The sequence below is a fragment of the Coregonus lavaretus genome (assembly GCF_964263955.1).
Source record: "Coregonus lavaretus genome assembly, chromosome: 7".
NCBI lineage: Eukaryota > Metazoa > Chordata > Actinopteri > Salmoniformes > Salmonidae > Coregonus > Coregonus lavaretus.
This window is the reverse complement of record NC_139994.1, coordinates 53,436,130-53,450,223: the sequence shown is the minus strand read 5'-3', so window position 1 is coordinate 53,450,223 and position 14,094 is coordinate 53,436,130. Positions and strand designations below refer to the sequence as shown.

The following is a 14,094-nucleotide window of genomic DNA, read 5'->3' as shown; positions in this document are numbered from 1 at the left end:
CTATGTGTCCCTGTGTACTTCCTGTCTAAGCGATGTGATTATAGGAAATGACATCTGTGTGGTCGGGGGAAACAGCTGGCTGGAGTGAGGGCGGCCATTAGCTCTTGACAGAGTCTCCCCGGAGCACCTGAGTAGGGATGGCCGCAAGGCAAAAGGCTAACGTTTATCGCACTTCCTGCACTGCAAATGGCCACTAAAATCTTTGACGGGGGGATAGGTAGCCATCTGTGAAGGGAGCACTGTGGTAGAGGAGGTGGAACAGTCTTTTGGGTCGCGCTGACGAGCCAAGTGTAGACATACGCACCTAAGCCCAGACAGACGGACAAACAGAAACACAGAGAAGGACAGACCGTTAGACAAAGACACAGTGACACAGACAGACCACATAGAAGAACAGAGCGACGTTGAAAGACAGACAGACGGACGGACAGACCACCATCAGCGAAGGACAGCCAGCCAGGCTGCCCAACAGACAGACAGACAGACCGATACACAGAGATGCTGAACAAGACAGACAGACACATCCGCATACCCCTAGAGAAACACACACAAGTGAAGGTTGCAGCACCTGTCACCGTGCTGTTCCCTTACATCTATGTCTCTGCGTAACCTACACAGCGCTCCAACCGACCTGGCAGTATTCACATAGGCAGATTGGATAAATTAATAATGATCCCGCTGCAGCTGAACATATTGACTTGTTTTCTCCCTCCGTGTTGAGCACCCTACACCTCCTATGTATTCAGCTAGACTACTGTACAAATGTCTTCCTCCATTCCTTCCTCTCCCCCCAGACATTGTGTTATTAGGTACACATTAATGGAGTCGTTCAGAGTCTTTGAAGTGTGGTAATTGCATTAAATCCTCTGCATAGTGAAAAGTGGAAACTTGACCGGTTGTGACATATCGCCCACTACTTCTATTACTAAGACTACGTTTATTATCTCAACAGTGACGTGCCGGTTTGTTGTGATCGCCAGAAATCATTTCTCGCGATCTTTGTAATTGTACTCTGTGGTTCATCCTTTATGTTCAGCATTCAGATTTTCCTTTCTCTCAATTTGCGTCCCAGATGGCACCCTATTCCCTATATAGTGCAATACTTTTTACTAGGGCTCTGGTGCACTATAGGGAATAGGGTGCCATTTGGAACGGAACGTTCATTTTACATGTCTAACCCTGAAACACAACAGATGAACAAACTTGCATTTTGATGGTAACTTTGATGGTAACAGATGGATAAAATGTGATGCCAACATAAAATGTTTTTCATGTTTGTTATTATCAAGACATTATTCATTTATCTTGTGTCGTATTGAGCAGTTTGGCCCATGAAGTCGTTCAGACAGACTGCATTTCTCAATTTTGAAGTTGTGAACAGGTGTATTCTCTCTCACCAGGTGGTGTCTTCTGCAAAAAACTGATTGTCACTCTTGAGGGAACTCCTGGCCTACGTGTTGTCTGGCGTACGTTTCGGCCCCTCATCCAAGGGAAGGTCCTCTACACTCCTGACACACCTGCCACTCGACTAATGGTGAAAAAGGTAAGTAAAAGAGAAACTCATATTGTATGCACATCGGTTAAGGTGCTGGACCGAAAATAATAGTGAAATATGTCTGCCAGGGTTGGTGTCAATTCGAATAGAAGTCAGTGAAAAGAACTGACAGTAATCTGATGTCTGCAACACTCATATCAGTGTCATGGATGTTTACACTCATATCAGTGTCATGGACATTTACACTCATATCAGTATCATCGGCATTTACACTCATTTCAGTATCATGGACGTTAACACCCATATCAGTGTCATGGACGTTTACACCCATATCAGTGTCATGGACATTTACACCCATATCAGTGTCACGGACGTTTACACCCATATCAGTGTCATGGATGTTTACACTCATATCAGTGTCATGGACGTTTACACTCATATCAGTGTCATTTACTTTTATGTAGTAAACTTACTCCTTAACATTTCCTAAAATTGACAAACCTGTTAAGTGTCTTGTCTTGTCTATGTAAATAGCTTGTACAATTAAAATGTTTGCCATTGTATCTAATTGCATATTTTCACTCCACGAATCAGGAGGCATTTACATTATCTGGTAAATAAAAACGTGGTGATACATGCTATGAACCCATCTCCAAAAAACAGCTAGGGAGAGGAGATGGAGAACACTCAGGGGAGATGGAGAATGTAATGTATTTTTCATGAAGTTCCTCCCGATATTAACATCATTTTGACAACGGCATAAACAAAACAAACAAATGTCGAGAAGCCGTAGGGAATTGGATGTGGAGAATATCCAGTGAGATAATGACTTTGAGCGGATCCACCGACTTCACAACGACCGGCTCGGTCTTGGCATAGGGGCCCGTCTTTACACTCAGCGCAGCCCGACTGTTTACATCTCAGTGCTCGGGATTAAATAACTCTGTTTACATTAGTCACAACGGGGGGTATAGGAATCAGATGAGTCTCCCCGGGGGATAGGTGACAGTACGAAGAAGCAGTACTTTCTCAAGGTCGGACTGGCTGCGAAATAAATTAGATAGCACAGTGGGAATGCATTCAATTGGAGGACGGATAGAGATGGCATTTTCCATGTTTTAATCACCACACTGTGTATCTCTCTATCCTGTTTCAGGCAAATAGCACATTCAATGCGTTGGCCATATTGAAAGAGCTGGCAGAAGCTTGGGAGGATTTCGGACCACGTGTTTGGGACTACATTCAAAATGGCCGCCAAGTCAATGCACTGCGGGTAAGATTTATGACTCCTTCAACAGAAACATGGATATTTGTTGTACTACGCCGGAGAGCTGGTTTACATGTATCAGATGTTAGACAAGGCTGAGTGACTTGTCATACATGCATCAGTGTCACAGTGTCTTATCTATGGTCATTATGTCTAATGTTAAAGTAACTGTCCAGTGTTTCCAGATTTCTATGAAATATGACCTATAATTAATTACAATATGAGTGAAATAGTTTTCCTTCCAATTTTTTAAAAATGAAGTATGTTAAAAATCTGCTTTTCTGTGTTGGAATGGTGTGGGCATAGCCCAACAACAGAATGGTGTGGGCGTATACAAGGGTTGAATGCCGGGAACCCGGTTACCGAGATTTACCGCCCAAAACCTGTCACGTTGTATAATGATTAGAAGACAGGCGCAGGAATACGTATTAGGGTTTTTTATTTCTCCACCCAACACAATGTACGTCATGAATAAACAACGGGGATGAAGCCCAAAAAAAACACTTGTATATATATAACACAGGGATGTAACCCAAACAAAAGAGCGAGGTGTAAACCTCGAAACAATCCACAGGACGAGACCCGTAATAACAACAGCACAATACACGGTACTTACAAGACCAACGGACATGGGACAATAATCGACCAGGACAATGGGGAACAGAGGACACATATATACACATACTAATCAGGGGAAATGGGAACCAGGTGTGCGTAATGAGACAAGACAGTCCTGGGTTGGAGGTAATGATCCAGGTCAGTGACGCCTAGAAGACCGGTGACGTAACCCTCCTCAGGACTTTAAACGGCCCCACAAACCGCGGGCTCAGCTTCCATCAGGGCAAGCGGAGGGGCAGGTTCCGGGTGGAGAGCCAGACCCGGTCGCCTGGAGAGAAAACAGGCGCCTCACTGCGGTGGAGGTCGGCCTGTTCCTTGTGCCGACGCACGGCCCGCTGGAGACAAGTGTGCGCAGTGATTCAGATCTCCTCAGTGCGCCGAAACTACTTGTCCACCGCAGGGGCCTCGGTCTGGCTCGGATGCCAAAGTGCCAGGGCCGGCTGATACCCCAACATGCACTGGAAAGGAGTGAGGTTAGTGGAGGAGTGGCGGAGGGAATTCTGTCCATACTCAGCCCAAGGTAGAAAATCCGCCCACTCCCCCAGCCGGTCCTGACAGCAACACCTCATAAACCTGCCCACTTCCTGATTGACCCTCTCCACCTGCCCATTAGCTTGTGGACGGTACCGGAGGTGAGACTGACCGTGACCCCCAGGCGTTCCATGAATGCTTTCCATACACGTGAGGTGAACTGAGGGCCACGGACTGACACAATGTCCTCCGGGATCCCGTAGTGCCGGAAGACGTCCGTAAAAAGAGCCTCCGCTGTTTGCATGGCCGACGAGAGCCCAGGCAGGGAAGGAGGCGACAAGCTTTGGAAAACCGGTCCACAACGACGAGAACAGTGGTGTTCCCCTGGGAGGGGGGAAGGTCAGTGACAAAGTCCACAGAGAGGTGAGACCAGGGTCGTTGTGGAACCGGCAGGGGAAGGAGCTTTCCATAAGGGAGGTGTCTGGGTGTCTTTGACTGGGCACAGATGGACCAGGGAGAGACATAAACCCGCACGTCCCTAGTCAAGGTGGGCCACCAGTACTTCTCAGTCAGGCAGGCGATGGTACGGCCTATCCAAGGATGACCCGACACAGGTAAAAAATATACATTTATTGTAGGATATGGAAATTGGGGAAAATAAAGTAATTATGGGTAAGTGCTGCGTAACTGTCACCTCAGCTGTCAGGAAAGAGGATTAGCTTCCCTGTTCCCTTGAAGCTGACATTACTCCCGTGTCACCTGAAATGAGCTTATGGGCAGCTAGGGGAGAGCGTAGCCGAGTGCTCCATATAGCCAGGATATTCATTACCCTAGCCCTAACCTTTACACAAATGGGCCCGGCAATTCTCCTTTGTCTTCATTTTCTCCCTCCGAGTGGCGGCCTACCTGACTCCCCTCAGAACGGGTAGCTCTGCTGGTATGTCATCTTCTCCAGAGGTCTCTCAAGGTTTTGGCAACTTTCTACATTGATGGCGGCAATCACAGCACAGTTGATTTATCAGCCAAGCTGAAGAGCGAGAATCTCTTAAATCCCAAATGAACCCCTAGACCCCTAGACACGGAAAGGATCTAGGAGGATTGGATAGGTCTAAGCAATATGGTGACAATTTCACCTTGACTATCAAAGGGCAAGATGGAGATACTACCAATTTGCTTACACCCATTCAAGCCTCTCAGATCTACACACGTGCATAGGGGAGAGGGGATAGTTCAGATTAGGATAGGGAACTTAATGTTTACAAGCTTGATCTTAATTAAGTGTTTCCTATATCATTTACTGTAGCTATCCTTGCTATTTTCTTTACTAATTCAGGACTTCTGCCATTGAGAAAGCAGTTCAAATCAGTAAGATAAAAGACAAATTCAAGCCTAACCTTCACAATGAAATTTCCAACACTATTTTACAATGGAGTAATGGACCGATTAAAGCACTATTCTCAAACTCTACAATTTAAAATAATTGCTAGCTCAAATCTTGCCAACAGGTAAACCTATAGGTTTACAACATCAATTCAACATTCTATTACAGTAATAGAGCAACTGATTATTAACAGTTGCCATTTAGTAGATGCCAAACCAGTGAAAAATCTCAAGCAGAAATTATTATTAGAATGACCCTATGTTGGAAAATTCTAAGAGGGCTGATTTGAGTTTTCTTTGGCTGTTGGTGGTCTGTTTTCATTCAAAGACCTTCTCATGTCGGATACTGTCATTTGACACATGGACGCCAAGGTTAAATGGCATATCTTCAACAATCTGGCCCAAATGCCACTGATTGTTAAGAGTAGTAGAACATATATGCCATGTTTTAACAATTGAATTTCAGTGACCTCCTACAAATATGATTTACTCTAAAATAAAGACAATATATCTCTCTGTATGTTACAGATGTACCTCTTGAAACCTAAATGAATTATTCCACTCTCACTGGCACAGAATGGTTGAACAGATTTTTCGAAAAGGTCAGGAGAAGCATAGAGATGACTTAATTTGACACTTTGACCCCATGCTAAACGGAATGTCATTCCCGAAGTGTTGACTTAGAAATGCCACTGAACACATTGGTCAGAATACGTTTGAGGTGTGTGTGTGTGTGTGTGTGTGTGTGTTTGTCTCCAGCATGTTTTGACTTCAAATTATGCACACTACATTATCAGCAGACCCTGTTCAATTTATGAAGTTATACAATACAACACTGCTATTATCGTGTTATTACACGGTTGCAATTTCATGGTTGAGAGCATACTGTACTTACCCTACAAAGCACACTGAATGGAGCAGTCCCAGACAGATGGAAAGACTGCATCCTATCCCCTTTATAGTGAACTACTTTTGATCTTTACCCATAGGGATCTAGTCAAAAGTAGTGCACTATATAAGGAATAGGGTGCCATTTGGGTTGCATTCAATGTGTTTTAACCAAACCTGTACCGGGGAACGTACAGTACCTGCGTAGGAAGCTATTATATAAGGACACCCAAAGTCTAAACTAGAGGAATCAGCGGCCTTTAATTTTTTTAAACAGCACAAACAGGGGGGATGTAACAGCAAGGTCGTTTGCATTTAGATTAGCATATCTCTTTGTTAACTCTTTGAGTGCCGAGTGAAATCATGGCACGAGGCTTAAGCCGAGCTGACAGTAAAGAGTTCATGCACACCTGGTTCTTACTACACTGGGGTGAGGGCTGGGGGAAGAGGGGAGGATGGGGAGAAGGGAGACAGTCACATGAATCACAGTGTGTGGGTGTGAATGTGTGTGTGCACATGCCTAAGTACGTCTGCATGTGTGTGTGCCTGCTTCATGGGTCTCCATGGTCATGAAAAAGGTGGGAGTAAATTCCCAAGCCTGCAGTACAACAGTGCCATCTAGCTTAATGTTTCTAATGAACTCTCTCACAGAGAAAAAAACAAAGTCCTGCAGGTGGGATGTCCTGGGATCTGCGGTTTTGCAGGTCTCCAATTAGCTTCCACTGCATTCATTTCTCAGTGCATTAATTGTTTTATAATCTGATGAGTGTAAATTACCCACACAACCCCTCTCCTCTGGTTGCCAAATCAGGCCGTACTGGATAACCCTGTGATTGTAGCCTTGCTCAACCAACGGCTCAAAGGCACAAGATGGACAGCAGAACTGCTTGCCAACTTCCTGTACAATGGGCCCCCCGAGGACCGCCCCGCGGGCATGCCGCCGAATGACTGGAGCAACGCGTTCAACACCACAAGCCAAATCCTGGACCTCCTGAAGAAGTTCATTGGGGTTTGTTAATAATTTTGCTTCACATTGTCAAAAAAGTCATTTGATACCTTTCCCCCTCTACAAAATACACTGACATTTTATAATGTGTGTGTCTATGCATCCTAGCTCCATGATATGGGTTACAACTTTCAACCCTGTGTACTTTCACAAATATAATAGTTCCACTTTTCACTGCTACCAGCACAAGCTGTCATTTAATTGGGTGAATACGAAGCAAGGTTGCCAATTGTTACAATATATACAAAAGTCCATATCAATTGGCCTTGACAACATTCAGAAAAATGCCTTACAGTGTGTAGCCTACTGCTGTGGTAATAAAAAGGAAAGATCGTTATAAGCATCCAAGGACACACATTTCTTCTACCGTAACAGCAGAAAACACACCGCGCACATCTCCACACATGGGGACGGGCAGGCAGTTGGGCGGACAATAACATATTGATCCGTAAGGTGGTTTGCAGTGATACACTACTCTCTCTGCCGCTATGTGGCCCCACGTGTAGACTACAGACATATCTCAAATACTCTTATCATCTCCCTCATTGCTAATACCTGGGAGATGACATATTTGCCTCCTGGGGTTTAGCCACGTGAGAAATGAATTCCAAAGAAATGCAATCTATTTTTGGGCCTGATGGCATTCCATATCTCAAAATGGATGCCGGGATGAAGATGTTTACTTGCCAATCATTTACCTGTTCCCTGTCACATAGACTCAACGCATGCTGAGTGTTGACAGGGGGGGGGGAGAACATTTTAAATGTGCCCTCTCTCGCTCTCTCGCTCTCTCTATCTATTCAAGGGGGCTTTATTGGCATGGGAAACATATGTTGCCAAAGCAAGTGAAATTGATAATAAACAAAAGTGTAATAAACAAGCAGAAATTAAAAGTAAACATTACACTCACAACATTTCCAAAAGAATAAAGATATTTAAAATGTCATATTATGTCTATATACTGTACATTGTTGTAAAGATGTGCAAAAAGTACAAAAGGGAAAATAAATCAACGTAAATATGGGTTGTATTCTTCACTGGTTGCCCTTTTCTTGTGGCAACAGGTCACAAATCTTGCTGCTGTGATTGCACACTGTGGTATTTCACCCAAAAGATATGGGAGTTTATCAAAATTGGATTTGTTTTCAAATTCTTTGTGGGTCTGTGTAATCTGAGGGAAATATGTGTCTCTAATATGGTCATACATTTAGCAGGAGGTTAGGAACTGCAGCTCAGTTTCCACCTAATTTTGTGGGCAGTGTGACACAACAGGGGGATTAAGATTCTCTCTCTCTCTCTCTCTCTCTCTCTCTCTCTCTCTCTCTCTCTCTCTCTCTCTCTCTCTCTCAATTTCAATTTCAATTTAAGGGCTTTATTGGCATGGGAAATGTATGTTAACATTGCCAAAGCAAGTGAAGTAGATAGTAAACAAAAGTGAAATAAACAATAAATATTAACAGTAAACATTACACTCAGAAGTTCCAAAAGAATAAAGACATTTCAAATGTCATATTATGTATATATACAGTGTTGTAATAATGTGCAAATAGTTAAAGTAGAAAAGGGAAAATAAATAAACATAAATATGGGTTGTATTTACAATGGTGTTTGTTCTTCACTGGTTGCCCTTTTCTTGTGGCAACAGGTCACAAATCTTGCAGCTGTGATTGCACACTGTGGTTTTTCACCCAGTAGATAAGAGAGTTTATCAAAATTGGGTTTGTTTTCGAATTCTTTGTGGATCGCTGTAATCTGAGGGAAATATGTGTCTCTAATATTGGTCATACATTTGGCAGGAGGTTAGGAAGTGCAGCTCAGTTTCCACTTCATTTTGTGGGCAGTGTGCACATAGCCTGTCTTCTCTTGAGAGCCAGGTCTGCCTACGGCGGCCTTTCTCAATAGCAAGGCTATGCTCACTGAGTCTGTACATAGTCAAAGCTTTCCTTAAGTTTGGGTCAGTCACAGTGGTCAGGTATTCTGCCACTGTGTACTCTCTGTTTAGTGCCAAATAGCATTCTAGTTTGCTCTGTTTTTTTGTTTGTTCTTTCCAATGTGTCAAGTAATTCTCTTTTTGTTTTCTCATGATTTGGTTGTGTCTAATTGTGTTGTTGTTGTTGTTGTTGTTGTCCTGGGGCTCTGTGGGGTCTGTTTGTGTTTGTGAACAGAGCCCCAGGACCAGCTTACTTAGGGGACTATTCTCCAAGTTCATCTCTCTGTAGGTGATGGCTTTGTTATGGAAGGTTTGGGAATCACTTCCTTTTAAGTGGTTATAGAATTTAACGGCTCTTTTCTGGATTTTGATAATTAGCGGGTATTGGCCTAATTCTGCTCTGCATGCATTATTTGGTGTTTTACGTTGTACACAGAGGATGTTTTTGCAGAATTCTGCATGCAGAGTCTCAATTTGGTGTTTGTCCCATTTTGTGAATTCTTCGTTGGTGAGCAGACCCCAGACCTCACAACCATAAAGGGCAATGGGTTCTATAACTGATTCAAGTATTTTTAGCCAGATCCTAATTGGTATGTCAAATTTTATGTTCCTTTTGATGGCATAGAAGGCCCTTCTTGCCTTGTCTCTCAGATCGTTCACAGCTTTGTGGAAGTTACCTGTGGCGCTGATGTTTAGGCCGAGGTATGTATAGTTTTTTGTGTGCTCTAGGGCAACGGTGTCTAGATGGAATTTGTATTTGTGGTCCTGGCAACTGGACCTTTTTTGGAACACCATTATTTTGTCTTACTGAGATTTACTGTCAGGGCCCAGGTCTGACAGAATCTGTGCAGAAGTTCTAGGTGCTGCTGTAGGCCCTCCTTGGTTGGTGACAGAAGCATCAGATCATCAGCAAACAGTAGACATTTGACTTCAGATTCTAGTAGGGTGAGGCCGGGTGCTGCAGACTGTTCTAGTGCCCTCGCCAATTCGTTGATATATATGTTGAAGAGGGTGGGGCTTAAACTGCATCACTGTCTCAACCCACGGCCCTGTGGAAAGAAATGTGTGTGTTTTTTGCCAATTTTAACCGCACACTTGTTGTTTGTGTACATGGATTTTATAATGTCGTAATTTTTTCCCCCAACCCCACTTTCCATCAATTTGTATAGCAGACCCTCATGCCAAATTGAGTCAAAAGCTTTTTTGAAATCAACAAAGCATGAGAAGACTTTGCCTTTGTTTTGGTTTGTTTGTTTGTCAATTAGGGTGTGCAGGGTGAATACGTGGTCTGTCATACGGTAATTTGGTAAAAAGCCAATTTGACATTTGCTCAGTACATTGTTTTCACTGAGGAAATGAACTAGTCTGCTGTTAATGATAATGCAGAGGATTTTCTCAAGGTTGCTGTTTACGCATATCCCACGGTAGTTATTGGGGTCAAATTTGTCTCCACTTTTGTGGATTGGGGTGATCAGTCCTTGGTTCAAAATATTGGGGAAGATGCCAGAGCTAAGGATGATGTTAAAGAGTTTAAGTATAGCTAATTGAAATTTCTGGTCTGTATATTTTCTCATTTCATTGAGGATACCATCAACACCACAGGCCTTTTTGGGTTGGAGGGTTTGTATTTTGTCCTGTAGTTCATTCAATGTAATTGGAGAATCCAGTGGGTTCTGGTAGTCTTTAATAGTTGATTCTAAGATTTGCATTTGATCATGTATATTTTTTTGCTGTTTGTTCTCTGTTATAAGGCCAAAAAGATTGGAGAAGTGGTTTACCTATACATCTCCGTTTTGGATAGATAGCTCTTCCTGTTGTTGTTTGTTTAGTGTTTTCCAATTTTCCCAGAAGTGGTTAGAGTCTATGGATTCTTCAATTACATTGAGCTGATTTCTGACATGCTGTTCCTTCTTTTTCCATAGTGTATTTCTGTACTGTTTTAGTGATTCACCATAGTGAAGGCGTAGGCTCAGGTTTTCTGGGTCTCTATGTTTTTGGTTGGATAGGTTTCTCAATTTCTTTCTTAGGTTTTTGCATTCTTCATCAAACCATTTATCACTGTTGTTACTTTTCTTTGGTTTTCTGTTAGAGATTTTTAGATTTGATAGGGAAGCTGAGAGGTCAAATATACTGTTTAGGTTTTCTACTGCCAAGTTTACACCTTCATTATTACAGTGGAACGTTTTGTCCAGGAAGTTGTCTAGAATGGATTGAATTTGTTGTTGCATAATTGTTTTTTGGTAGGTTTCAACAATACTTTCCTTCCATCTATAGCATTTCTTAATATTATTCAGTTCCTTTGGCTTTGATGCCTCATGATTGAGTATTGCTCTGTTCAAGTAGACTGTGATTTTGCTGTGGTCTGATAGGGGTGTCAGTGGGCTGACTGTGAACGCTCTGAGAGACTCTGGGTTGAGGTCAGTGATAAAGTAGTCTACAGTACTACTGCCAAGAGTTGAGCTATAGGTGTATGTACCATAGGAGTCCCCTCGAAGCCTACCATTGACTATGTACATACCCAGTGTGCGACAGAGCTGCAGGAGTCGTGACCCGTTTTTGTTGGTTATGTTGTCGTAGTTGTGCCTAGGGGGGCATATGGGGGAGGGGATGCTGTCACCTCCAGGTAGGTGTTTGTCCCCCTGTGTGCTGAGGGTGTCAGGTTCTTGTCCAGTTCTGGCATTTAGGTCGCCACAGACTAGTACATGTCCCTGGGTCTGGAAATGATTGATTTCCCCCTCCAGGATGGAGAAGCTGTCTTCATTAAAGTATGGGGATTATAGTGGAGGGATATAGGTAGCACACAGGAGGAAATTTTTCTCTGTTGAGATCATTTCCTTTTAAATTTCTAACCAAATGTAAAATGTTCCTGTTTTGATTAATTTAATAGAGTGAGTTAGGTCTGCTCTATACCAAATTAGCATACCCCCTGAGTCCCTTCCGTGTTTCACACCTGGTAGTTTGGTGGATGGGACTACCAGCTCTCTGTAACCTAGAGGGCAACCAGTGGGTCCGTCTCCTCTATACCATGTTTCTTGTAGGATGACAATGTCTGTATTTCCGATTTCTTTGGTGAAGTCCAGATTCCTGCTCTTTAGGCCAAAGGCAGATCTCTCTCTCTCTCTCTCTCTCTCTCTCTCTCTCTCTCTCTCTCTCTCTCTCTCTCTGTATAAAAAGCGTTATCGGTGTATTAATCAAGAGCTCATGTAGTCAATACATGTCAAGTTGAGGAAATATTGAACTTTAAATCAACATTTCTGATCTTTCAGGTCCTTTAAACTCAAGAAGTCATATTATTAGTAATACAACATTGATGCTTTTTACATTTGTTGAATACTTTTTACACTTTTTGAAAACAAAACACCAAAAGTGATGCACTCATTAATCCACAAAATGTATTTATCTACTATTAATTGTGTTGATAAACTTGAAACAACATTGTAGCTAATCATTGATGATATTGACCAGCGGATAAGATGTTGACTGGGTGCCTACAAGCTATTTCCTAAAGTGGGCCATAGATTAACTTAACTGAGTAGATAAACTTGAGGTATACTCTACGTTATCACCAAGGAAGCAGGCGGCTAGTCCTCCCCAGCAAATATGCTGGCATCTGGGGGAAAACACACACAGTATAAACACATGATTATCATATCATGGTGGGCCATATCAGAGACATGCTCATCTCATCCAGCAGCTGTCAGTTAGCAGCACTCGTGTGGCCTCTACAACCATGACATCACTGTGTTTGCTGCTACTCCCTACCCAATGTCCTTCCATATCTGGAAGTGGTACTGCATCCCAAATGGCACCCTATTCCCTTTATAGTGCACTACTTTTGACCAGGGCCCATAAGGTGCCTTTAGGGACGCATCCTGGGTCTAATGTAGGGCAGCGAGAGATTGGTGTGGTAGCACTGTCAGTAGGTTAGTTCCTCAACCGGGATCGAAGTCCAAACATTGCAACGACTCAGGCTTGGCACCATCATGTCAAGTGGTTGGGGAAAAGCATGAAGTTTTTAACATACTTCCTGTTTCTCGTAATAGGATGGAGTAGGGTGAAGTTGCCTCTAGACTGTGATTTTGGATCAGTTTTGCATTTTACCCACTAATGGTTAAAGTTAGGATTGGGGGAGTGTGAAGCTGATCCGAGGTCTGTATCTAGGGGAAACTTTACCATGTAGCTAATAGGATTTTGATAGGTTGATTTAGGGCAGTGGGCTATTGCTGAATGACTGCATAGCCTGCTTCCTCATTGGACAACTACAGATAAAAAATGTTTTAATGCAGTTGGTGTTTGACTCTCTGCAGTGTTATTGTCATATGTTGTCATGGAGATTATGAACTAAGTGGGATATGGGAAGAGTTTGAAAAATATGTACCATGCTGCCACATGGTTGGTCATACAGTATGTAAACTGGCTCATGGTTAATACATTGCAGGTATGCCACAATAGATGTCCCTACATAATGCATTGTGAGTAGACAAATGCATTAAACAAACCTAAACTTTCCCTACATTCTGCCCAAGAATCAAATCATGTACTCTATAATGTACAGCCAAAAATGTAACATGCTGAATTTGGCCATTCTGTTGATTCAATAAAAACATTTACACTGTATGCTCTCTGTGAATATAATATAGCATAGTATAGGACCTTCTTTACTGAGAGAAAGTGTCGCAAGTCAGGGTGGAGGAGATGTGTGTGTAGACAGCTGTCAAGCCAGACTCACTCCCCGGATGACTATAGCTCATTAAAGGCGGACCTAGTGAGTTCCAGCCAACTACAAGCCTATACCTCATGAGTATGTCTCAGCCGTAGCCCAAAACATATCCCTTGACACCTCTGCATAATTTGTAACTTCACTGTTGTCCAGTGTTTTTTCTCCCCCACCATTTCTCAGGCAAGTCTTATAGTTTCTGCCCATCAGTTATTTTGGGACAGTGGTATTGTAGAAAGGCTATTTTCACTATACATTTATGCCAATGTGATACGATCATGTTTAATACTAAATCTTACTGTCTGTGTAGGAGAAAAAGATT

The 14,094-nt window shown here is 42.8% G+C and overlaps 1 pseudogene across 1 annotated transcript in view; it reads left to right on the top strand.

Annotated features, from left to right (window-relative positions):
* LOC311132586 (phospholipid-transporting ATPase ABCA1-like) overlaps positions 1-14,094 on the top strand; it is a 256,970-nt pseudogene that overhangs the window by 46,742 nt on the left and 196,134 nt on the right. Inside the window, exons 10-12 of the transcript in view lie at positions 1,401-1,543; positions 2,652-2,768; positions 6,931-7,128. The product of the transcript in view is annotated as a phospholipid-transporting ATPase ABCA1-like (transcript). The remainder of the gene's footprint in view (positions 1-1,400; positions 1,544-2,651; positions 2,769-6,930; positions 7,129-14,094) is intronic.